The sequence below is a fragment of the Pipistrellus hanaki genome (genome assembly GCF_964339955.1).
Source record: "Pipistrellus hanaki genome assembly, chromosome: 5".
Classification (NCBI taxonomy): Eukaryota; Metazoa; Chordata; class Mammalia; order Chiroptera; family Vespertilionidae; genus Pipistrellus; species Pipistrellus hanaki.
In genome coordinates, this window is record NC_140507.1 from 24,582,456 (window position 1) to 24,609,304 (window position 26,849).

The window sequence follows — 26,849 nt, forward strand, 5'->3', positions numbered from 1 at the left end:
AAGAGGGAGAGAGAAATAGAAAGATCAATGATTGATGGCCTGTCTCCTGCACACCCCCTGCTAAGGATTGAGCCAGCAACCCAGGCATGTGCCCTTGACCGAAATTGAACTTGGGACCCTTCAGTCCACAGGCCAATGCTCTATCTACTGACCCAAACCAGGTATGGTAATGTTTGCTATTTTAAAATATGATAGTGATTATTACCCAAAATGGTCACATGGGAAAATAACATTCCGTGTTTGGGACATATGTATCATGACATAGAAATTTTTAATGGTGCTAAGATTATTGGCATTGAAAGTGGTTCATAATATATTAAGTGAAAAAAAGCAGTTTAAAATCTATAGGGGTAGTTTTATTCTATTCTTTTGCAAGTTAGTCTACTGAGTAGCTAAGAGCATCTGGTACTGGAATCAGACTGCCTGGGTTCAAATCCCAGCTTGGTTACTTACCTATGTGATCTTAAGCAAAGTACCTAATCATTCTGGATCTCAGCTTTCTCATCTGTACAATGAGTTTAATAGTAAAATCAATCATTGGATTGTTGAGGATTAAATGAGTCCATACATGTAAGTACTGGAAAATGATGCCATTCAAATGTTAGCTATCAATTATTAGATTTTATTCTGATTAATATATCCTCATTAGGAAAGAGTCTGGAAGAGCATACACACACAAAAATTGCAGCAACGATTTTCCTAAATTCGTGGTCGGCAAACCGTGGCTCGAGAGCCACATGCGGCTCTTTGGCCCCTTGAGTATGGCTCTTCCACAAAATACCACGGCCTGGGCAAGTCTATTTTGAAGAAGTGGCATTAGAAGAAGTTTAAGTTTAAAAATTTTGGCTCTCAAAAGAAATTTCAATCATTGTACTGTTGATATTTGGCTCTGTTGACTAATGAGTTTGCCGACCACTGTCCTAAATGATAGGATTGCAGAGCACTTTCCTCTTCCTATTTCTGCTAATATTTCCACAAGAAGTAGGGGCAAAAAACAAACCTGAAATTCGTGGGATAAAAAAAAACACACACACACACACACACATATGTTTTTAAAAAATTTAACACACTAATTGTTTCCATGTCATACCTACAAGAAAATATGGCGAGGGAGCCCATCACAAAACCCCAAAAACAGAAGACACGTTTTCCGAGTTTGCTAGTGTCTCAGAGTAACTAACTGGGCATCTCCCCCAGCCCGTGGCTCTCAAAAAATGTTGGATAACACACCCATGCGAGTCACCCACGTAATGGATACATATTTTTAACCACACACGCAATCCCGTGTTCAAATATACCACACACACACACACACACACACACACACACACACACACACGTACATATTATCAAAGAGAAGAGATTATACACGCAGGTTAAATGCAGTCATGGAAAGTGCCTTGGCAGGCGGCGAGCAAAGGCACAAAGAAGGTTCTGTGGGCTCCCCGGGCTCTGGTGCCCATGCAGCCCTAACCAGCAACACTTAGGACAGCACAGACCAGCGCCTTCCTTCCCAGGTGGCTGCCTTCCCGCCCTGCCCACCTCCTCCCTCCCTGGCACCGGCCAGACGGGGACCTTAGGTGGAAGGACTCTAGCAAGCCAACCAAGGATGCACAGGAGGCGGGCAATCCTGCTCCCGCCCTCCCCGAGGGCGATCTGGTTGCCGGGGACCCAGGCACTGCTGCCTCACTCCAGGGGCAGAGCCCCAGGCCAGCCGCCGCTGGAGAGCTGCCCCGGGCCCACTCCGCTTCGCTACATGAAAATAAAACACCAGCCTGTTCAGGGCCCGCCCGGCACATTATTGCGAGGAAGCTATAAAAGCTGCCAACATGGGTTACCTCAAGCGTTTTCCTTCTCCAATACACCGGGGGTGAGGCGCTGCCTTTCCTTGGCTCCCCTGCCTGCCATCTTTTCGGAAAAGGCTTTCTGTGTCCTGACCGTGTTTATTGACATCCCCGCCTCTTGGCTGCTCCAGCTGCGCAGGAGCGAGTCTCCCTCCTCGCCATTCAAAGTGGCCCCTGTTCCGACCCGCTGCCCATAACATGCACTTCCAGACCACACGGCCCACTGGCTTCTCAGAGTCTGGCTCGGAAACCAAATAAAAAGCTTTTCACTCACACTCCAGTTTATGTGCAGCGGCTCAAAAGCCTTATTTTCGTGTCTTACACGACTCCCACCTGAATAAATTCATTTTAAGTGCCACTTTTCCATGTGTGGATTAGGAAGCAGCGAGGAGGTCTGAGGGACAGCCCTGCGGGCTCCGTAGGACGCTACAGGCAGACGGGGATGCAAAGTGACCCGAGCCGTCACACCTGCAGCCCCTCTGCCTAAGCCACCGAATTCGGCCAAGCTCTGGCTTTGTCATCATTGACAACCTGGCCCTCACAGTCCAAGCTTCTAATTCCAGCTCAGCAGGTCCCTGGGTGTGTCCCTTTGGGGCTCAGGGCAACTTTAGCGCTTACTTCCTCATCTGTAAAATGGGCACAATGCTGGGGGAATGTTGTAATGCTTGAGTGGGATGATGAAATGCACACTGATTCCGTCCTATTTCATAGCCAGGAAACAGACACTAGGAAGGCTCAACACATCACAGCTGGTTCAGGGATTTGAACCCAGGCTGCCTGACACAAGGCCACTTTCCATGCCGACATAGCAACACGCCCACCTGATGACCAGTGCCTGACACTGTAGAAAGAAATTTTATGTTTCAACAGAAAATGATAGCACACACTTGTGGATTATCAAATTCTGGCCCTCTTCATTGCCACTGAGCTATTTTTCACCTCTTAGTAAAAAAAAAAAAATTTTAAGTTGTCACCTATCAGTATATTGGACTAGATCTGCCATCTTGCACATTTTCTCAGTCCTTCTGCTTTCCAGTTGTTCTCCCTCCCTCCTGACGTGGCTTCACTGGGAACTACAACCTGACTGCCAGGTCCTTATTGGGATTCCAGGTTGGCTGCAGCTGACCTTGACCTCCAAGATCTAAAGAAGGCCTGCAAGCGGAAGCTGGTTGACTTGAGAGAAACTTCAAAGAACTCATCACCACAGCAGATCATGAATCCCCCCATTTGAATGCCTGATAGTTCACACCATTCAGCCAATATCTTCGCCTCCCAAGTCCAACAGATGGCTCAGCTGGCCCTTAAAGAACAAAAGGCAATGGAACGGGAACTAAACTTGTGTGGTTCAGAGGAAAGAAGAATGCCTCTTCTGTCCTTGAACAAGAGGGGGGACTAACAAAGACCCTCTCCTTGGCCAAACTTTAGTTCGGCTTCTCTGAGCCCTGAGCCTTTTCCCCAATTAGACCTTGACCTTGGCCTTCCTATCCAGGTCCACATAGCCATGTCTTAGCAGGAATCCCGTTAGGTCAGTTTAGCAAGACTCCCTGTACCTTTAATGTCTGCTCTTAGTAATTTTCCATCCACTGAGCCCCTCACTCTGTTCCTTGGTGATAAATCCCTACCAGTCCTTGTATTCAGAGTTGAGCTCCATCTGTCTCGCCTATTGCAATAGCCCTGAATAAAATCTTTTTTTATCATTTTAATAAGTGTTAGAATAATGACTTCTTGTTGTTTTTTTGTTGTTAGTCCTAATGAGAGAAACTTCGATGTGAAAGATACGTGCCCTGACCAGGTCCGGGGGCAGAACCTGCAATCCAGGTACATGACCTGGATTGGGAATCGAATCTGAAACCCTTTGATGGGTGGGCCTATACTCTTACCATTGAGCTCCACGGGCCAGGATGAATAACTCCTTCTTTAACAATAGTAAAGCTTGCTTCAAGTAGGAGGGCCTCTCTTTTCCTGAGAAATTTCCACTCATGTCCCAATATCATTCCCAAGTCTCTAAGGGCCACCTCTTTCTCCTGCTTTGTACAAGCAAACTTATGGCAATGACCGCATTGGTTTCTCACCACCACCCTGTGAATCTTTGCCTGTCACAGGCTGGCTGCCAGCGCCCCTCCCTGCCCTGCCGGCTGCTAGCCCCCAGCTCCATGACAGGCTATTCACGCAGAGAACACGGCTACGAAAATACAGAAACGCATTTCCCATCTGGCAGCAACTCAAGGCTAAATATTAGGTAGGATGCGATGGTGTTCATCTACCAGCAAAAAAAAGAGAGGCTCGGAGAAACAGAGACACGAGGAGACTGCAGGCAAGAGGGCCAGTGCGTCAGCAGGAGCTAAATTTAGCAACAGAAGCCTCTAACACCATTCTTTCAGGAAAAGGAGCCTTGGGAGAAAAATATATATATACATATTTAAATGAAAGAACCTTTAAGAGAGGGAAAGAACCCCTGTCCTAACTGACCTGCTGCTACTTCTCAGAAACCAGTGTGGAAAAGGAGCTCTCTTGGGGAGACTGGGCCCAAGGTCAGTGGAAGGGCCATTCCAGACCCAAGGAACCAAACCCCCTAGTGGAAGGTCCCCATGGCCTGCTGACTGCATGGCACAAAGGAAGCTGCAGGTTGGGAAATTCAGTGGTAATTGCTGGGGAGAAGGGGAGCAGGTGGATTCTAAACACTGGAAATTCTGGAAAAACCTGTAACACAGCTGACAAACAGATGTTGCTTTCTAGGAGAGTGGCTGGTGTAAAACCCCTCACCATCCAAGCACCAGATGCCTACAGGAAGGATTTGGGCGCCGGGGAGAAAAGACAGAGATGTCCCAGGCAATGCAACGTAATGCATCGGAGCACAGGTGTGGGGCCCAGCTCTGCCTGAAGCCAGCTCAGTGGAGTGGGGCCAGATACCCCTCTCTGGGCTAAAGATAAAGGTAACAGGACATTTTAACATACTGACATATTAAATATTTTTGGATGTATGTGAAGGGAAGAGGGAAGGCAACATCTGAATTACCCACCACCCCCCCTTAAGCCTTCTGCCTTGACCTCAACAATAGACCCATTCTTTAAAACATTTCATCATACTCATAAAAATGCATTGGTCCCCACCGAAGACTCACCATTTTACTATAAAAAGAGTCCTCCTGTTATCAATGGAAGTGGGGTTTCCCTTTCCCCACTGGATGCTGAGGGTGGAGTCCTTACAGTATCTCAAGAAAAAGAATTTTCTGAGACTCACACAGGAGGATGAGTGATTTTTATTTGTGTGAAATTACATCCCCGGGTTTCCAAAGTCCCATTTCCCTTACTTTGGTCCTGGAAGAAGCACAAGTGGAGAGTCAGTGGAGCTAAAAGCAAAGCCAGTGTCCAAAGTTTCCCTTCCATGTTGGAATTGGGTCCCATTTAGCAGTAGGCTAGCTGATGTCTGTTAGTCCATTGTGTGGGGTCCACGTGGAAAAATGCAAGAGAGCAGGAGTGTGAGAGTCCCACAGGCCAGGAGTCAACCAAGAGGAACCAAGAGAGACCAAGAGAGTGAACGTCTTTGTTTAGGGGACTAAATATTCCAGGTCTTTCCCCGTTTGCAATGGCCATGCCTACTCTGGCCAATAGCCTGTTTCCAGGAGGGCAGGCAGTCAGCATCCCTGTTTTATGAAAAAGCAAGTGAGGCTCAGGAATTGAGGGCAGGAGCTCAGATCCGCCTAACAATCCTGGACTCTCTCCAATCCACTACTTGCTGACTCCAGGCCCTCCTCAGCCAGCCAGGGACTGGGAGGAGATGGGACCCTGGCATCCCTAGCCCCATTGGCCAGGGGCATGCCTGTCTGCCCACCCTTCCCACAAAGTGGGAATTTATCTCATCCAGGCTTCCATCTCCTCTCTGGAGCTTCAACCCCTAGTCTACCAGATGTACTTCTCACCTGCAACTAAACATGCTCAAGTATTCCTCTTTTTAAACCTTCCCTGGATCCTCACACACCATTTCCCTTCCTTTCACGTTCATAGTATCATGAATGACATCACATTCCCTCCACTTTACCATTTCCCTCATTCATCCCCAGCTCAATTCTCTGTCCCTGCTCCTGCTTCCATAATAAGAAGGTTCAGGGAAATTAGGAGATCTTCCTATAAAACTCAGTGATTTAGTTAACTGTCTCATCTTTACTATCCTATCACCTCATAGACCAAAAACTTCTCATTTGCAATGTATGAGTCAGAATTTGCCCTCCTGTGCTTGATGGAAACCACCAAACTTGACATGGCTTAAATAGGGGGAAATGGAATTCATGTGCACTGAGGTGTCTTGCCTACATATCTAGTTTCAGGCAAAAAAGCCTAGGAGCTCAAATATCCAGGCTCTGAGTACCTGTCCTTTCTCCATTTAGTGAGCAAGATATTCACCATCAGGCTTACATTTACATCCTACTAATTCCAGGAAAAACAGATTATCTTCCCCAAGTGCTTGGGAGAAAGGTACCAGGAAGGACTCAACTGACTAGAATCACCTGTCCACTTCTAGGGATGACAGGGCAAGGGTCAGCCTTGCCCAACCACACAGCATAAGGTGTTCCCTTCCTAGAAGGGAGTGGGAAATGCTGTAAAGGAAATCAACAACAGATTTCCACCTAAACAAATCTCTCCCACTCTAAGAACAAATTAGTTCTTGGCACAGGCATTCACTGGCAGCAGTAAGCAGGAATGACACCCAGGAAAAATGAATGATTAACTAACATTCCTAAATACAACAAAAATGCCCAAATACTACAACAAAAATCTATATGAGATCATGATTTTTTTTAGTCAAGTTTATTTAGGTATGATTTTTTAAAAATATATTTTTATTGATAAGAAAGGAAGAGAGAGAGATAGAAATACCAATGATTAGATAGAATTATTGATCAGCTGCCCCTGCATGCCCCACACTGGGGATTGAGCCTGCAACCCTGGGTAGATGCCCTGACCGTGAATTGAACCATGACCTCCTGGTTCATAGGTCAACACTCAACTACTGAGCTGCGCCAGCCCAGCGGTATGATTTACATATGGTAAAATTCACCCTTTTAGTACAAATTTTAGTAAATGCATACAGTTATGTAACCACCACCACAATCAAAATATAAAACATTTCCACCAACCCTCAAAATTCCTTGGTGTCAACCCTAACCCCCATTCCTGGCCCCTGGCAACCACTGATTTGATATGGCCTTATAACTAAACAAGATATTCTGGAAGTTGTATTTCCAGAATATCTTGAAGTCATTCAGTGTGTAGCCTGTTGAGTCTGGCTTATTTCACTTACAATGCATTTGAAATTCACCTGTGTTGGTGCATGTATCAGCAATTTGCTCCTTTTATTACTGAGCACCATCATTGATATAGATACAGGGGTTCTTTAATTCACCTACAAAAAAATTGATCTAAGATATCCATAAGATTCCCAACATATATCATTATTTTATATCTTGGTTCAACAAATATTTGTTTCCTCGGTATACCCAGAAACCGGATAATATCAATGAGCAAGATAAAGTCTTGGCGCTTATATTTAGAGATAGAAAATGAAAAAATGTGTGTAATATGTCAGGAGGTGAGCAATGACATGAGGCAAAATAGAACAGGCTAGAGGAAGGGGGGTGGAGGAGGTTGCAATAAAGCGATCATGGAAAGCTCTAAGACACTCAAAGACAGCAAGGGCCATAAGCCTTGCGACTACCAAGAGAAGGGATGGGGAACATCTGGCAAGGCCTGTGAAATCATTTGATCTGGTCCTGCCGAAGCATCGTTAAATGTTTGACCAAATTTAGCTGGCTAATTTTAAAGCTGGTACTTTTGTATGGCCTGCAAATGATGTTAGAAATATGCCCTGGGCAGAAAAAAGGTTCCCCACCCGAGCTAGAGGAAAACATTCCGGGCAGAAGGAACTGCCAGAGCAGAAGCCCATGGCCTAACTGAGCTCAGTGTTTGAGGAACAAGTTGAGCAAAGGCTATGGTAGCACATCAAGGGCAGGAGAAGGTGGGAGGTAAGATGGGAGGAAAGGCAGGGCCTCACAAACTAACAAGATGAGAACTTATTCAGGGGTCCTCAAACTTTTTAAAGTGGGGGCCAGATCACGGACCCTCAGAGAGCTGGAGGGCCGGACTATATGAACTACTAATTCCTACTGTAACACCTCGGCTGCGCTCACTGCCCAAAAAACCTGGCGGGCCAGATCAGACTCCTCTGCGGGCCGCATGTGGCCCGCGGGCCGTAGTTTGAAGACCCCTGAATCTCATCCAGGCTTCCATCTCTTCTCTGGAGCTTCAACCTCTGGTCTACCAGATGTACTTCTCACCTGCAACTGAACATGCTCAAGTATTCCTCTCTTTAAACCTTCCCTGGATCCTCACACACCATTTCCCTTCCTTTCACGTTCATATATCGTGAATGACATCACCTTCCCTCTACTTTACCACCTCCCAATGCCCCAGGAACTTGTTCCTATCTGGGTGTCACCTACAGCACTGTCTGTCACCTCCTGCTATAGTCAATCACATTCTCAAAAACAAGTCTTTCTGTCCTGAAAGTCTCTTTCCTTGGCTTTAGTGACACCAAGTTCTCCTGGCTTCTCCTATCTAGACATTCCTCAGCAAAGAGCACTGGCTATGGTCTTGGGCGATCACCATACCAGCTGTCCAGCTGCCCCCGGCAGTGTCAGGGATGTGGCTCTACCAGACACCCCGCCACAGCCAATCAAATATATCATGGCCCACTTTACATCAGCACCCTTCTGGTCTCTACTGCAACCGATGGGTGGGGAAGAAAAGAAGTGGGGGTGATCATCATGCCCACGCTTGAAGTGCTCCTGTGAGACATCCCCAGGTTTGCTTCTCCCACGTTGCGTACCCAGGATGTGAGGAACACGCCTTACCTTCCACCAATCAGAGGGCTTCTTTCTCCATCCGTTGGGGCATCCTTTTTCTCCACCTCGCCCGCCCTTGTGAATGCAGATGTCACCGGAACAGCGGTTAAACCTAATATGAAAATTTGAGTTAATTAACTGTCATTGGACTTAGAAGATGCCTTGGCCATGAAAAGTGGATTCTTTCTGTGAATTTCTCCCCCAGACCCCAGATATCTTACTTTCCTACTCTGTGGGACTTTTTTCTGTCTTTCTTTAAAAATTAACTTCCTTTGGGGGGGAGGAGGGGGGAAGAGAGGAAAAAAAGAAACATTTCTGGTTGTGGGAAGGGGGAAGGGGAAACAAGCAAATACAGTGAGGTCCCCCTGGCCCCCATCTGTTCCAAATCTTCCCCTCACAGGATGTAATGTCTAAAAAGCAAGGGGGGAAAAAAAATGCCTTCCTCTTCCAACATCCAGCAGGATCTTGCATGCAAAAGGAAGAATGTCTGGTTACTCTGTGGGTTTTCATCTGCTTTTTAACTCACATGTTGTGGAATTACACTGGCCCCTCAATCCCCACCCCCAAAACCCCAGTGTTATGCGGCCAGGAGGCAGCAGGGTTCACTCCTAGTGAGGAACATCCTGGCTTTGGCAATGAGCTCCCTCCCCTCCACACCACCAACCCTTTTGGCACAAAGGATTAGTTCTAAACATGACCAATGACTTTTGCAGATTTCTTAGCGGAAGACATGCCAGAGGGATGCCTGGGCCCCCGGAGGAGGTGGGGCCGCCCCCGGGGGTGAAAGGGAGTGGGCTCAGAATCCCGAACTTCTTATTCTGCGCTCTCGCCCCCGCTTCCAGGCACTTTGCACGCGGATGTACACAGGCAGCCAACTCTTGGACATCAGAACAGGAAGGATGTCTCCCGGTAGCTGATACAGGCCTCGCTGATACCTTTCCAGGACTGGGAAGGTGATATTTATAGGGAGGGCAGCTAGCCAAGCTAGACTAGCTCCAACTTACTCCAGCCAGCCCCTTTTTCCATCTTCTGCAGTTGTTCAAGTTACATGAAGAGGCATTCATCCCCGAATTGCTTGATTTTTACGCAAGGACACAGGCTCTTGTTAAAAGGATTGAGAAACCCTGACTGCAAAGGTGGAAAAGAACCGGCATGACCTGCCCTGCCCTCTCGGCTCTTCATCTTCCTCTCTTCTGTCCCCCAGCCACCTCCAACCTCCTTCTGGGCCCCCAAGCTTGCTCCTTGGCACATGCTGCTTCTTTATGCCCCCACAGCACGGGTCTCCCTGTGGTCCTCCAGATGAACAACCTCTCTCTTACCCCTTTATCCTTTCCTCCAGTCCTCTCACCCCTTCTTATCACATCCTACAAGACCATATATGGTTTACCCTTCCTCACTCACACTCTCCACTGACCTGGCTTCCTGCCACTCTCTCCTTACAACCTACTGCCTCCTTGCTGTTGCTAAAACATACCAACTTCCCCCCCCCACACACACACACACACATACCCACACGTAGGTCAGGGCCTTTGTACCTGCTGTTCCCTCTACCTGGAACCCCTTCTCCTAGGTGTTTGAAAGTTCAGCTCCCTCAAATGATCTAGATTTCTGCCCCAAACTACTCTCTAGAGAGGCCTTGCGAACACTGTAATAAAAAGTTCCCCATCCCTCCATCACTCTCTAGCGGCTCCATCCCACGCCTGCTTTATTTTAATTCACAGCATCTTTCACAACCACCAAAGGCTCTCTCCGACCAACCTTTACTCAGGCTCCTCCTCCGAGCCCGAGTCTCAACTAGACCTCAACCTTGACCCGCCTTCAGCAGAGAATCCTGCTAGGTCATCCCCTCCTCTTGATATCTGATTAAGCTCCTCATCCCCATCTCAGATGGGTAAGTCCTTGGCCTGCCTTCCTCAAGAATCCTGTGTTTCATTGGTTCTGCAAGAATCCCCCTACCCTTGATGTCTTCATCCACTGACCCCTTCACTTTGTGGGTCGTAAATCCCCAGCTGTCACTGCTGTGTTCAGAGTTGAACTCAATCTTTTTTCTGTTGCAATAGTCTTGAATAAAGTTTTCCTTGCAATTTTTTAATACCCAAACGTCTGAACCGTTTTTCATTAGCACCACCTGACATCACAGGCCTTTGTGTTTACCTGTCTCCCTCCATTGGGCTGTGAGCTCCCGAAGGCAGGTCTCTGTGCTTGCTCTTTTCTGCCTCCCTAGCTTCTAGAACGGTACCTGACACGCAGCAGATACTCAACAAACACTTGTTGAGGAACAAATCTAGCTTCCCCCACTTATCTCTTTTTTTAAAAAAAATAAAATAAAATAATAACATATTTTTATTGGTTTCAGAGAGGAAGAAACTGGGAGAGATAGAAACACCAATAATGAGAGAGAATCATTGACTGGCTGCCTCCTGCACACCCCACACGGGGAATCGAGCCTGCAACCCAGGCATGTGTTCTGACTGAGAATCAAATGGTGATCTCCTGGTTCATAGGTCGATGCTCAACCACTGAGCCATGCCAGCTGGGCCCTTAGTTCTCTCTTGATCTCAGCTTACCTGCCACCCCCTCTGGGAAGTCATTCCTGAATCTTCCAAGGCTTGCCCCTGTACTTCACCGAACAGTGCTCATACTGTTCACAAGGGATAGTTCTCTGGTTTGTTTGATATGCACTTTTAATTTAATTAGGTGATACACTAGCATACAGAACAAAGCACGGAAGTCTATGGTGACCCCCTGCCCTCCCGCCCTCCCACACCTCCACAGCACCCCACCCCTGGCTGTTCTCTCTGTATAGGCATCTGTGCACACACCGGTCTGCATGTCTCCACTCCCCCCTTCCCCACAAACGTTCCCTGAGCACCGGCTTCGTTTAAACGGGAGGAAGAGGAGCCCTGGCAGGGCTGAGAGCCAGTTCTCTGCTCCCAAAACCAGATTTGCACCCATCTTCCTGGCTTTCTCCGCTCACAGGAGGAGAGACGCCACTTCTGGAGCTGCCCTGTAAGGGGGTGGCGTCTACAGGGCCAGACACCCCCAGATCACTCCTCCACTCCCAGCAAACTGACAAGGCCCGCCCGGCTCAGAGTGAGCGGCCCAGGAGGCGGGGATCCTGGGGGGCATGGCAGGAGGGTCCGTTAGACCACAGTGGGCCAGGGCCGGGCAGTGGTGGTGAAAGGCAGGTCTCAGGGGGGAGAGAAAGCTGGTTGCAGAAACCGCCCAAGTAGGTTTCCACATGAAGGAAAAGTAAACAGATGAAGGCTCTTCCTCAGCCCTTGGAGCCTCTCTGAGCAGAGCAACCCTTCACGTGCTGAAAAGCTAATCCGATTGAAAAATGCTTTGAAAGGGCTGGGAGAGGAAGTGCTGACTCCTGACCACCCCCGCCGCTGGCCTGCAGCCTGAGTGTGGTCCCTTTCCCCTCCCTCGGCCCTCCGTCTGGGGCAGCTATACACACAGAGACCCAGAGAAGCAGAAAAGTATCTGGGGCAGAAATGGGAACCTACCCTGGTCCACTTAGGGCTACTGACTCCTCTTCCTGCCGAGACAGAGGGCTTCTGGAGAGCAGAAAGCTGGCTGAGATTCGGGAGAGCAGACTCCGCGCACCCTTCACCCCCACAGCAAGCTCGCTCCACTCACGCCTTAGACACCTGGAGGACAGTGAAGTGCCTGCTTCCGCCGAGGCGCGTCATTCCCCCACCCCACCCTCACCTCCACCGCAGCTGGGCCTCATTTCTGGCAGCCAGCAACTCCCTGATGCCCCAGGTGAAACGAGTCTCCAAGGGAGCTTGCTGAGCAATGTAAGGAAAAGGCGAACCCTCTCAGATGCTCCAGGTTCTGGTTCTCACCCTTGGACAGCTTTTTTGTCTTTTAAAGATATTTTTATTGATTTCAGAGAGGAAGGGAGAAAGAGACATAGAAATGTCAATGATGAAAATCATTGGTCAGCTGCCTCCTGCACACCCCACTCGGGGGATTGAATCCATAACGGGGGCATGTGCCCTGACTGGGAATCGAACCGTGACCTCCTGGTTCATAGGTCAATGCTCAACCACTGAGCCACGCCGGCCGGGCTCCCTGGGACCACTGTAACAGACCTGTCATCGAGCTGTGGTGTGACTCTCCCCGCTCCCAGTGTGAGCACTAAAAACACCGCTTCCATCCCGGCAGCCTCCACACCTCCTCCCCCCCACCCCACCCCCGTTCCCCCCAGTATCAGGGCACGTATTTGGGGAAGGTGGGCTTTCAGAGATTGCTCCCTAATCCTAATGCCCTCGCTGGGATTCAGAAGGGAGAAATGTGGTGAATCTAGAGGTTGAATGAATTCCTTTCAACCAGAGCTTTCATTTAAAAAGAGGACGAGAGCACTTCCTCTGCTCGCTGTACATTCCCTTGTTTAACTTCATCCCACGAGGCAGATCCCGTTTCCAAGGTGGCAGGTCTGGGACCCCAATCCAGGCGGTGACACCAGGGCTCTAAGACTTCTTAACCATCGTATAACATGATCCCTAAAGATGGAGTCCCCGTCCCCAGATCACCCCAAACAACGTACATGCTAGGCTGAAAGGGCACAAATGTACACCTGCAGAGACACTCATGAAGAAAACGGATGGACTGTGAGGCGGCGACCACGGGTGCTCCGATAGACGGGCCCCTCGTTGCCACGTGGAAGTGGCCAGCCCATCCCCTTTCTGGCAGTCAATACTGCCCCGAAGCTCCAGGTGAAATGAGTTTCCAAGTGGGTGTGCAAAACAATTCAAGGAAGAGGCATCAGTAGCCTCTGGGGCAGAACCTCATCACCTGAACCTCCTGACATTGACCATGCCCAGTACCCACCCTCTCACTGGCTGCCAGACAAATCCATCACAGCCAGAGCTAGCTGTGTCCCTCCAGCCCTGTCCGATGCCCCCAACAGCGTCACTGCACCACAGTCAGGTCCCTCGGCCTGAGTATCACCCACTGCCTTGAAATTTTACGTGGAGGCAGCTTTACAGGAACCAGTTTGGCAGGATAGATCACAAACCTGGATAAATGTTCACCCCCTGTGACATCACATCTCCCTCTAAGAACTGTCCCCAAGAAAACGGTTGTCATTGGCAACACGTGGGAGAAGGAGGCTGACACTTAGTGTTCACACATAGGCTTACCTGGAACAGTGACCCTGGAATAATTCCTATGACTAACAAGTCATGGCCAACTGCACTCCAATGTATCTGATATATCCATTCAGTTGGATATCCAGCCAATCTGATACATCAGATTGGATGTTATGCATCCATTAGAATGTATGTTTATGAATTGAAACAGCATGGAAAATGCTTGGCTACTATTACAGCAAAACAAGCAGGAAATAAAATAATATAGATGGTGTGATCACAACTATGTGAAAACAAAAACACGACATACGGTGAAAAGGACTGAAAGGAAATGAACAAGATTAAAAAAATACGAATACTTGCTAAACACCTTGCTAACTCCTTTACATTCTTACCTCATTTAATCCTCAGGCAATCCTACTAACTAGAACTATTTTTATCCTCGCTTTACCGATGAGAAAACGGAAGCTCCAAGGGAATAATTAAACTGCCCAGTGGTTGCCCAGAGCTAATAAGGGGGAAAGAAGAGACCTAAACTCAGATTTGTCCCTTTCAGGGCCTGCGTCCTTACCGTCCATACCACAGCCACACCCACACCGTCCATACCACACCCACACCGCTTATAACTTCCCCCCTCTACTCTCTACTTTGTCTTATTGTCTAAATTGTCTACACTAACCATTATTGCATTTTTTAAACTTTTTTCTTTCCATTTCAAAGGTAATACAGGCTTATAACACTTGGCATTACCTTTTTTAATGCAGAAAACAATAAAGTTAGGACCAAACAACATTTAGAAACTACGATTAGCCATCCTTCACCTTAAATTTAAACTTCTCCAGCGTTTGGCTCTCTACTGTCCTTTGGGCCACATTTCCCATCACTCCTTTCTCACAGTCGTTAAGTCACTAAACTAAATTATTAGGTGATACGGTCAGATCCACATTTCGGAAAGAACACCTCTAGGGGTGGAGAGGAAGGTGGACTGCTAAGGTGGAGGATGGAGATGGTGGGGGCAGGTGAAGGCCTGCACCGAGATGGCCCCACTCGGATACCTGGCCAATGGCCAATGAGAAACACACATGCGGAAGGGCCACGCCCACAGTGCCCAGCGGTCCACGGAACAGCATCAGCATTAAACAAAAGAAACAGCAAGGAGACCTGCAGGATCCCTCCCCTTGTCTGGGCCTCCAGGCTGCCCCTCCAAGGGAGCCAGGATTCAGAGAGGTTTCCAGTAGCCATGCCCTGGAACCTCAAGGGCACCACTGGCCAGGGTGAGAAGACCCACCACCCACACCAGGATTCTGGACCTGGCCTCCCAGGAGCCATAGATTGAGGGTGAGAGTAGGGTTTTTTGATAACCAATTACCAAGAGTTTGGCTGCAGCAGAGTAGTAGCAAGACAAAGTGTGAAAAGCTGCAACAAAGATGCTCATATTTCACTCACTTTTCCCAATCCTTGCACATGTGTTGGGCTTTCCAAGTAAGAAAGCCGCCACGATGTTGCTGGAGGCAATAAAATGAAAAGGGAGATACAACCGTGGTTCTCAGCCATGGTGGGGCCCCAGAACCACCTGGGAGGAGAGGCTGTTTAGGCAGCAAATTTTCCAGGTCACCCAAACATCCTGATCTCAGAACCTGCTCTGGCCTAAGGGTCTGCATTTTAACAAGGATTTCCCCAAGTTCCTATTGAAGCCCACCTGCTAAGAAACCCCGATTTACAGGTCTTGCTGATGTAAGGATTGACACTTGGGAGACAGTTCTAATTACTTTATATATATATATATATATATATATATATATATATATATATATATGGCAAAGGGCATACTGTACAGGGAATTTTTAAATTATTTTTGCAACTTTTCTGTTAAACATTTATTGTTTAAAAGTTTTAAATATATATATTGCAAAAGTAATATATGTTTATAATAAACAATTTTAAAGAATGCCACATTAGATAAAGTGAAAAATGGACATCCCCTTACCAATACTACCAGCCCCATATCACTCTCCAAACTAACCACTGTGAACAGTTTGGTAAATATTAGCACACAAGTCAGACATTCTTTTGTTTTCATTTTTTTAGTAATAGCGAATGCCTACCATAATGTGATGAAAATAACAATCAAAATTGTTGGTCGAAGTGCAAATTAATAGAGCCCTTCTGAAAAGCAATTTAGCAATGTGTTTCAAGAACCATAGAAACATTTCTTTTCTTGGACCTATCAATTCCACATATAGGAATTCCTCCAAAGGACATCACTCTCCTGAAATAGTATGCAATCTTTTTTATTTTTTTTTATTTTATTGTGATAAGAACATCTATGAAATCTACACTCTTAAATTTTCAAGTGTACAGTATAATACATTATTGTTAACTATAAGTACAGATCTTGTAAGTTTATCTATCTTGCTTGGCTAAAACTTTATGCCCATTGATTAGTAACTCCAAATTTCCTCTTCCCCCAGCTCCTAACAATCATCATTCTGTGCTTTAATTTTGTGAATTTGGCTACTTGAGAGATCTCATATAAGTGGGAATCATGCATATTTGTCTTTCAGTGATTGGCTCTTTCATGTAGCATGATATCTATGCTGTCACACACCACAGAATCTCCCTCTTCTTTAGGGCTGAATAGTATTCCGCTATATGTAAATACCAGTTTCTTTGTCCATTCATCTGTCAATGGGCATTTAGGTTGCTTCCACATCTTGGTTGTTATAAATTGTACTGAACATAGGAGTGCTAATATTTCTTCAAAGTCCTGATTTCAATTCTTTTGGGTAAAAATCCAGAAGTGGAATTACTGAATCATGGTAGTTCTATTTTTTGAGGAACCTCCATACTGTTTTCCATAGCTGCTGCACCATTTTGCATTCCCACATCTTCCCCAACACCTGTCTTTTTTTTTTTTTTTTTTTTTTAGCCACCCTGAGAGGTGTGAGGTAATCTCATTATTATTTGATTTGCATTTCTCTAATGAATAGTAACACTGATCCATACATATGTAATTTAAAATGACATCACAAAGCAACAAGGAAGATGGCTGTGCTAATGTTAATGAAAAAGGAAAATAGAGTATAAACATTTGACATATCCTCTGATTGCCAAGTTGTTGTTTCAATTTAGTTTTGTTTATAGATAAAACAAATGAAATAAACCTAAATTGCTAACAGTATGTTAGGGAAGTGCATCTGATGGAAACTTTTTTTCTCTATCAATTCCTCTGTTGAGCGCCCAGAACTTAAATTTTGTAGACAGAGAGACAGACAGACAGACTTGGGTGAGAAATTCATATCCTATTTTCCATGTGTTTAACTAGGAGGAATTTATGTAACCTCCCTGAGCCTCAGCTTCCTAATGGAGATACATGGAGATAAAAATTATCCTCTAAACTTGCTTTGAGGATTACAATAAGAAAACACAGGTGGAAACACCAGGTGCTTTCTGACCTGACAAAATAAGTCAAGCGGTTATGGTTATTTTTCGATATCCTCTGGATGGGTCACATTTCACTAATCAATACTTAAACAATGGGATCTTAGAACGGAGATTAAAATTTGATACCCCTCATGCTCCTCATCAGAGCCCCTGCTCAGTTTAACTCTAACAGAGATTTTGTACAAAATGCATTACAGTGACCAGGCGCCATCGCCAGGTAACGGGCAAAATGAAATGGGAACATGATCTGTAAATTGAAAAGTACCTAAAAATGTAATGCACCATGAGTCCATTTTTACAATATGACTCTGAAAGGACGGTGATTAAACAAAGACCCATGTACCTGGAGTATTTACAGGAGGTGCAATAGTACAGTGAGTGAACAGGGGAAATGCGGGAGGCGGGGGAGTGAAGATGGAATGTGGATGGGCTATTTCAATGGCGTCCCCATTACTCTTCTGGTGCCTGGGCCATGGGACTTTCCCGCCAATGAGAGTAGGAGTCACTGTCGCAGGACGCCTTTCAGCCAATCGGAAGAACAGCTCCTTGGCCCACCTTCATCTAATTGATGGCGAGGCTGCCTGTTGGGCTTGGCTCCACATAAGTTCATCACAAGGGTTACTCAGGGTCTATGATTAAGAGAATGTCTCATCTTTCTAAGGGTCTATTTGGAAATAGGAACCAAATTATTATTATTTTGTTATTACCTTGATAGTGTGCTCATGCTTACTGTTTCTAAAATTCCAAAAATACTTGTTCAAGAAAATATACAAGCCTTAACAGGTTTGGTCCAGTGGGCCTCAAACTAAGGAGTCCTGGGTTCGATTTCGGTCAAGGGCACTTACCTTGGATGCAGGCTCGATCCCTGGCCCTGGTTAGAGTGTGTGTGTGTGTGTGTGTGTGTGTGTGTGTGTGTAAGAGGCAACCAATCGATGTGCCTCTCTCACATTGATGTTTCCCTCTCTGTCTCTCTGCTCCCTTCCACTCTCTCTAAATATCAATGTAAAAATATCCTTGGGTGAGCATTAACCAAAACAGAAAATTTTTTTTCAACTATATCTAGTTAAAAAGGAAAAGGAAAAAAACCCTCTTTATATCCGCACCTCACATCCCTCCCTGGAGCAAACTGCTGATTGAATACATGCTCTTCACTCTCACAAATAGCATGTGATGCATTCACATGCAAACACACCTTTTTTGTTGTTAATCCTCACCCGAGAATATTTTTTCCATTGTTTTTCAGAGAGTGGAAAGGAGGGAGGGGGAGAAAGACATTGATGTGAGAGAGACACATCAATTGGTTGTCTCTACAGGTGCCCCAACTGTGGAGTGGGGGTGGGGGAAAGAGGGCTGGAATCAAACCCACAACCCTTCAGTGTGCAGGCTGACGCTCTAACCATTGAGCACACAGCCAGGGCACAAACACACTTTTTTTTTTTTTTTTTTTTTTTTTTTTTTTTTTTTTTACATAAATAAGATGACACTCTATTTCTCTAAGACTTGAATTTTTCACTTAATAATAAGTCAAGGGCAAGTTCTATATCTGGGCATACAGGCATCAAGTGTAGTGGTTTTAAACCCTGAAGACAGCAGGCTTAAAGCCCAGCTCCTCATACTGTAACATATGAAAGTCACTTAGAATAGTGTGTTGAGTAAGTAGTACATATGTGTAAGCCATTGTTATTATTTACCTTGTTCTTTTCTTTAATAGCCTAATAACCATCTAGTATTCCATCATCTGGGTAATTTATTAAGCCAGTCCCCTACTGAGAGACACATGTGTTATGTTCTCCTTTTCCTGTAGTGAGCAGTTTTGAACTTAGGTCTTTGTATACATGGGCAAGCATCACTCTAAGATAGTATCCAAGGCATGGGGTTGTTGCATCAAAGGTCATGCTCTTTTTTTGAGAGAGAGAGAGAGAGAGAGAGAGAGAGAGAGAGAGAGAGAGAGAGAACGAGAAAAACATCGATTTGTTGTTCCACTTAATTACTCGTTGGTTTATTCTTGTTTGTGTCCTGCCTGGGGATCAAACTCACAACCTTGACTATCGGGATGACGCTCTAACCAACTGAGCCACCTGGCCGGGGAGGTCATGCTCATGTTTTATGAAAGCTGTTGCCTAATTTCCCTCCAAAAGGCTGCACTGATTTACATCCCTGCCAGCGGCACAGGCCCACCTGTCTCCAGGTGCCTTCCCAACCCTGGCAGCCTGGATCTTTGGCATCCTCATTTCTGAATTTGCGTTCCCTCAACAAAACCTCAATCGAAACCACCCACAATGCATTTGTTCCAGTCCCTGGGACACCTAATCTCTTTGTCTTTTCTGAAAGGAATGAGACGGTTTAGGCTCCGACAGGCCTTCAGTTGCCTGGACACAGCCCTGGGATGAATCTGAAAAACACAAATAAAATGCACTTGCTGCTCCCTAGCCCCCTCCCGAACAGCTCCAGGGGCCCACGCGAGGCCCAGCGCTCTGCTCTCCGTCACATGCAAAAAGACTTTCCTTAGCAGCTGGTGTTTTCCTGGGTGGAGATCGGAGCCAGCATTTGTATATAAATATTATCGCGGAACTGAAGGGAGAATGGGCTGAAAGCAGAAGCTGCAACATCCCAGTAGTCTTGTGAATGGGGCGTGGGAATGGGGCGGAAGAGTGAGTGCCCTCATCCTAGCCCTCAGCTCCCTGTAGAAGGGGACGCACGCCAGGCACAGGTCCACCCTATCAGGGCAGCTCCGAGATGGAAGCTGGTGCGGAGCTTGGCTTGGAATCTACAGCCAGCAGAGAAGCAGGGCAAAGAGGTGTGCTGCATCCGAGGTGCAGCCTGGAGTTCTGTCGCCTGCCTTAGAAGTCTGGCCCTGTCAACACACACAGACAACTGGGTCCTTAGACGCCTGAACGAGGTGGCCCCGCCGGCCTCATCGCCGCGGTGCTGCTGCGGCCCAGGGTGACTGACTGGGAGCCTGGCCGGAAGCCCTCTAGGAATCTGTGGAGCGGGGAGGGGGGTTCTGGCCTATGAGGGCCGCCCAGAGTCCTTAGGCAGGAATGTCAATAATTCCGAGGGTTGCCCCTGCTAAGCTCCACAAGCCCCAAAGCCATTCATCTTTCAAACTTGTTTTTCAGGCTCCCTATTTTATGGCTCAAAACCATTCACCTTTGTTCTTCCAACTGTCTCCTTGCCTCCCACCATTCCCAAGGAGCCAGGTCAGGTCAGGGAAGGGAAGAGTCTCTGGAACAGTGGATTCTGTGGATCAGAGCAAATTCCAGAGATGAGACCCAGGGACCCTGGCTCCCGTCCATAACGGAGGGAATAACTCAGATGGTTATCTCAGGCACTCGGAAGTGAGTTAAGCTTCCCTCCTTAGCTGGCGCACATGGAAGGGTCAGCAGAAAGAACAAGAGGCCCAGAGGTCTAGGGTCGGGCTGGGTCTGACTAGAGGCTGTGTGTGGTCCAGAAAGAGGGACTGAAGCTTACTGTGCCTCCGTTTCCTTTTCTCTGAGAGCCTGGGCCTAAACAACCAACACCCTGCATTTGATGAAATACACAGAAGAGGTATATGTTGAGTGTGGGCTCTGTGTCTAGACACCATGGACTCAGCAATGAAGAATGAGACCTTGCCGAAACTGGTTTGGCTCTGTGGATAGGGCGTCGGCCTGCGGACTGAAGGGTCCCGGGTTCAATTTCGATCAGGGGCATGTATCTTGGTTGCGGGCATTTCCCCAGTGGGGGGGTGTGCAGGAGGCAGCTGGTTGATGATTCTCTCTCATCGATGTTTCTAACTCTCTATCCCTCTCTCTTCTTCTGTAAAAAATCAATAAAATATATACTATATATATATATTAAAAAAAGAGAGAGAGAGAGAGACCTTGCCTGCCTTTGTGGAGTCTACATTTCCAGTGAGGAAGACACTAGGCAAGTGTCACACTTACTACTGAGGGACCCAGATTTCTGAGGGAATGAATACATCAACAGGGTCACACAGCTCCTGAAGGGGCTGCATGGCTCTCTCTCGCTCTCTCTCTCTCTCTCTCTCTCTCTCTCTCTCTCTCTCTCTCTCTCTCTCGGACACTGACCACAGCTGACCCGAGGCACCGAGACTCTCCCACAGCTGAGCCTTCAGAGCCTACCCTGACCACCCCTTCCGAGGCTCTGGGAGGAGCCTGGAAAGAAACTGGTCTTGGGTTTCTCTAAGCTTTGCTAATGTCAAGTCTTATTTATTTGTTTGTTTGTTATTTATTTTTAAATTGATTTCAGAGAGAGGGAAGGAGAGGGAGAGAGAGATAGAAACATCAATGATGAGAGAGAATCACTGATTGGCTGCCTCTTGTACGCCCCTCACTGGGGATTGAATTTACAACCCGGGCATGTGCCCAGACTAGGAATGGAACAGTGACCTCCTGGTTCATAGGTCGACGCTCAACCACTGAGCAACACTGGCTGGGCTGCTAACGTCAAGTCCTAACCACAACTGGAAAGGGCACAGTCTCTGCTCACCCGTGTCCCTCCTGCCCTACTGCTCTGTGATGCTAGGGTGGCCTCAGGCATTCAGGGACAGCTCATGTGGAAGTCAACTTGGTGGGACATTGCGTCTGAGTCTAGAGGGATATATTTATGTGGTTCAGTCACCTCCACGCCTGATGAGTGCCAGTTAACCCCCCAGAGCAGGCACAGCTCCCAGGAGAACTCTGGTCCCCAGCGCCCGCCACCCAGTTCCTGATGCCACATGGCAGTGGAATCACCGCATGAGCGTATCCTACCATGTGGCAGGGCAGGAGACCGGTTCAGAAGGAGGGCAGAGGCCAGCCCGTGAGAGATGCTTCCAATCACTGGCCTGGAGAGTTGTAAGTGGAAAATTCAGTCCCTCTAGTCAAAATGGAGCTCTCTTCTGTCAGAAATATACTGAATGCATAGAATGGTAACGATCATAGATGCTTTTTCCCGCCTTTTTCATGGGAATAGTATAAAATAGTATTTACCAAAATTCCTGTTTATGAAACATGAGCATGGAGTAACACTACAAATAGTGTGTATACCTGTGTGAATTTGCTCATTTTCTGCATCTAAGCTGCCAATAATAAAAAACAATTGTTGATCCAAAAGCAGGATTTCTTAGATTCTCTCTATTAAAAGTTATTTATAAAACCATGATCATGGAAAGAAGTGATTAACGAGTATGAATCCAGAAAATGTAGGAATAAGAAGTATGATAGAGGGGTGTCAGGAAATTTATTACTTAAAACATTCTACTATTCTTCCGTGTCAGAGTTATTGGCTGGCTTTCCAAATTGGATAAATTGTTGGAGTACCTTTCTCCTTCTAAATAAATATTCACTTCCATTCCTAATATTGGCTTTATAATTTTGCAATCTCTCTCTTAAAGACAGCCCTCAAATTGTACAGCTCCGGGCACCCATAAAACCTTCCCTGTCCCCTCTAGCCACCATCTCCGGAGCAGATAGGATGTGCCAGGAACTCTGAAAAGTCCCTCTCCATGGATCATCTCATTTCATCCCCAGCCAGCCCACCAAGGTAAACTAAAGCTTGGAGCATTATTCTACACAATGCAGACGGCTCATTCTGCAGAGTCTCAGCAGCGATTCAAAATCCCTGCTGGGAGCAGGAGGCCCTCCACACAGAAGAACTATCATTACAACTTCCTGTGTCTCCTCAGATTAAAGCGGAAGGGGTAGAATGAGACGGAACTATCTGTACAGGCACAGAGGACATCACTAAAGACCCAGAGTGCTGGTCACAGTGGCTGCCTCCGTGCAGGGAGCGGGGGCTGGGAGGGAGACACACATTGTGAAACAGGTTAATATAGGAAAAGCTTTTGGCAGGATGCCTGGCACAGGGTAAGCGATCAATAAACGTTATTTTTTATTGTTTTATTTACAGATGAGTGTAAAACTGAAGAGGTGGGCTCCGACGCCTGAAGTTCCAGCTGCCTTTAGTGTTTGCTTTGGATGGCAGTTCCTGCAGCGCACTGTGCCAGGGCTCTGAGGAATGGCTGCGTTTAATCGCCCCTGCATCTCTATGAGGTGATCAAGACCGTCCCCATCCCCGGGCCGCAGGTATGGAAACAGAGGCACAGAGAGGTTCAACAACAAGCCCTAGGTCACACAGCCAATGTGGCCGAGGCCAGGATGAGCACTCAGGCTGGATGACTCTAAAACCAAGTGCAGCCCTAATCGGTTTGGCTCAGTGGATAGGGTGTTGGCCTGCAGACTGAAAGGTCCCAGGTTCGACTCCGGTCAAGGGCATGTACCTTGGTTTCGGGAACATCTCCAGATGGAGGTGTGCAAGAGGCAGCTGATCAGTTTCTCACTCTTTATCCCTCTCCCTTCCTCTCTGTAAAAAAATCAATAAAATATATATATTTTTTAAATAAAAACCAAATGCAGAAGAGCCACCCTGGATGCCCTCCCGGAATGTTCCGGGGCAGCCCCCACGTGTTTTCCCTCTTAATGTGCGCGGCTCCAGTGAGCTCCGTGCATGGCAGGGCCTGGCCAGGAAGCCTGGAGTGTGGGAAAGGGACAGGCTGTCGCTGCAGATGTGAAGGCGGCAGGGGAGCTCTTCAGGGCTTATTAACCAGCCAGGAATTAAGAGGGAAGAGAGGCAAGGAGGGAGCAGGAAGGAAAGACACATGCAGAACAGGGAGTCCAACAACGGGCTCAGCCATTTCTCCCCTCGCCTCCCCAAACTAGGAGTCAGCGTACCCTGATGCCACTGCCCAGCTGAGAGGATAGGCTGCCAGGGGTCACGAAGCTCAGAGGCAGTGGGGCCCACTGCTCTCTGAGAGCAAAGAGCAATTCTCAGCCTCCTCCCTCCACTGCCCGTCCAGGCCTTCCCTGGCTGTGCAGCCTAAAGCAAGTAAGTATCTCTGTACAGCACAGCTCAACTCAGTGGGCCCTCGGTGGCCTCTGTCCTCCTGGACAGTATTTGGGGATGGGAGGTCTCCTGAGTCAGCTTGCCAAAGCAGAGACCGCTCCCCCACAGGGAGAAATGGATGAGCCAATGAGTCTTTTTGCGTGGAAGGCCATGGGCCCAGGAGCCTGGAGACAGCTTTCAGGGGTACATCTACTGTGGAACCTCCACTCCATCTGAGAGCCCTGAGTACAGACCATTTGAGTCCCCGGCCTCTGTGTGACCTTGAAGGGCAGCCCTGACCTTCGCCTGCCTGTCATGTAGGAATGCGGTGGTCCACATAAGTGTCTCAGCCTGCTGAGGGCTTCCAGCAACCGCCACCTAATAAAAGTCTTAGCATGTCATGGCTATCTGACCTTGAGTCAGTCACTTGACCTCTTGGATCACAGTTATTTCCAGGATTACAAATTAATGCGTGTTCCATACAATGAAGGATGGCCCCAGCCCACCCCAGATGGCTGGTTCCTTGAAGAGGGGGAACAGTCTGACTCATCTTGGCATTTTCTTCCATGTGCCTTCATGATAGAACGCCTCGCAGCAAAGATTTGCTAATTTAAGGCAAAGCAGTGTGGGTCATAGAGACCTAGATTCAAATCCTGCCTCTGCCACTAAGTTTCTGCTAGGGAACCTTTAGAGCTAGGTCATCACACCTCCAGGGTCCCCATGTTGCAAAACTCTAGGGGAGCAGTTCTTACAGCGCTCAGGAAATGAGCCCACAGAGCCCTGACTTCAAAGGGGAGATGTAAGAATCCAAGGTGGGCTGCACAGGCTTGGCTCAGAGAGAGAGCCAATAAACAGAGACTGGAAAAGGCATAAAGTAAAAGAATACGCTAAGCGAATGAAACAGCAGACTGAATCCACAACACACGATTCCAGAGGTTAAAGAATCTGCTAATATACAAAGATATTACCACAGATTTGCATTTCCAGTTACTCCTTTTCTGGTAGTTACAGAACGTTTTATGAGCCTTGTTTTTTGGCATGAGTGTGTGTGTGTGTGTTTCCATTGTAAATGTGGAAATGGTTTCAACTGCAAAGATATATAAATTTTTAACAGCGCCCCCCCCTCAAAAAAAAGTCTACTCACAAAATGAAACTTAATGCTCACTTTATATTGATAAGCTGCCCAGCTGACATAAATGGTATTTTAGATTTTCTCTTTTAAAACTGTCTTGTCATTCTAAGAGCTCGGTGCTGTTTGCAAATGCCCTTTCAGGGGACTTGGGTCTTTCTACTGAGAAAGAGAACTGTGCAGTGACCACTGCTTGGGCCCGAAAAGGTGCTCCCAGCAGCCCTTCCCCTGGCAGAGGCTGCGCCCTCTACATCTTGAAGATCTAAAGAAGCGACGTCAGCCACCATCTCCCTGATGGGCCAACAGGTCACAAAACCCCACTTCCTACCAGGGAAGCTTTTAGGAAACAAGCCCTGGTCTTCCTCGCCAACGACTCCTCCTTTCTTTAGAAAAGGGCTCACCTGCCCTGCTGGAGCATCTGAATCTAGTCTAGACAGGTTTATCTGGGGAGCATCCCTGCTTCTCAGGAAGAATGATGCTCAGAATGCGATGAATCAGAGGGAAACAAGCGCTAAGGTTGATGGAAGAGGAAGGTACCAGGAATCAGATAGGTTCTGGCAAGTCTCCTGACCTCCTGGCAACTCAGTTTCCTTACCTGTAAAATGGGGGTAGAAACTCCTCGTCTGTGTACCTCAAAAGGTCTTAGGCTCTACAGCAGCGCTTCTCAACCTTTGGGACGAGACCCACAGGTTGAGAACCACTAGCAGGGTCACCTAAGACCATCGGAAAACACAGATATTTACATTACGATTCATAACAGTAGCGAAATTACAGTTATGAAGTAGCAACGAAAATAATTTTAAGGTTGGGGGTCACCACAACATGAGGAACTGTATTAAAGGGTCTCGGCATTGGAAAGATGGAGAACCACTGCTCTAGAGTCAATGAAAAACATATCCTCAGGAGAAGTTTAAAAAAGTAAAAGACAAAGAGCCTGCCAGGTAGCTCAGTTGGTTAGAGAGCATCATCTCCCTACGCTAGGGTTGATCGGTCAGGGCACATACAAGCATCAACCAATGAATGCATAAGTAAGTGGAACAACAAATCAAGTCTCTCTCTCACTCCCTCTAAATCAATTTAAAAAAAAAAAAACCACAGTGAGCCGGGACCGGTTTGGCTCAGTGGATAGAGCATCGGCCTGCGGACTGAAAGGTCCCGGGTTCGATTCCGGGCAAGGGCATGTACCTTGGTTGCAGGCACATCCCCAGTAGGGGGTGTGCAAGAGGCAGCTGATCGATGATTCTCTCTCATCGATGTTTCTAACTCTCTATCTTTCTCTCTTCCTCTCTGTGAAAAATCAATAAAATATATTTTAAAAAAAATAAAAATTAAAAAAAAAAAATAAAAAAAACCACAGTGCACCTAGCTGGTGAGTTCCCACGGCCTGGGTTTAGGAACCAGGCTCCAGCAGGGCCATTTGCAGCAGGCATGGTTCGTTCGATCAAAGGCAGATGACTGGGGTGGGACAGTTATCAGTGGAGACAGGCTCAATTATTTTCATTATATGGAGTTCACATACAGGATGAACAATGGGTCTGAGCCAGAGAAGGGAACTTCAGGGGGACCCTCC

At 47.2% G+C, this 26,849-nt stretch overlaps 1 long non-coding RNA gene across 3 annotated transcripts in view; it reads right to left on the minus strand.

Moving 5' to 3' along the window:
* Positions 1 to 26,849, minus strand: part of LOC311623180 — a 285,875-nt gene that overhangs the window by 228,765 nt on the left and 30,261 nt on the right. For all 3 annotated transcript variants that reach the window (XR_014795108.1, XR_014795109.1, XR_014795110.1), the window contains exon 2: positions 8,753 to 8,855. This is a non-coding gene — a long non-coding RNA (uncharacterized lncRNA). The remainder of the gene's footprint in view (positions 1 to 8,752; positions 8,856 to 26,849) is intronic.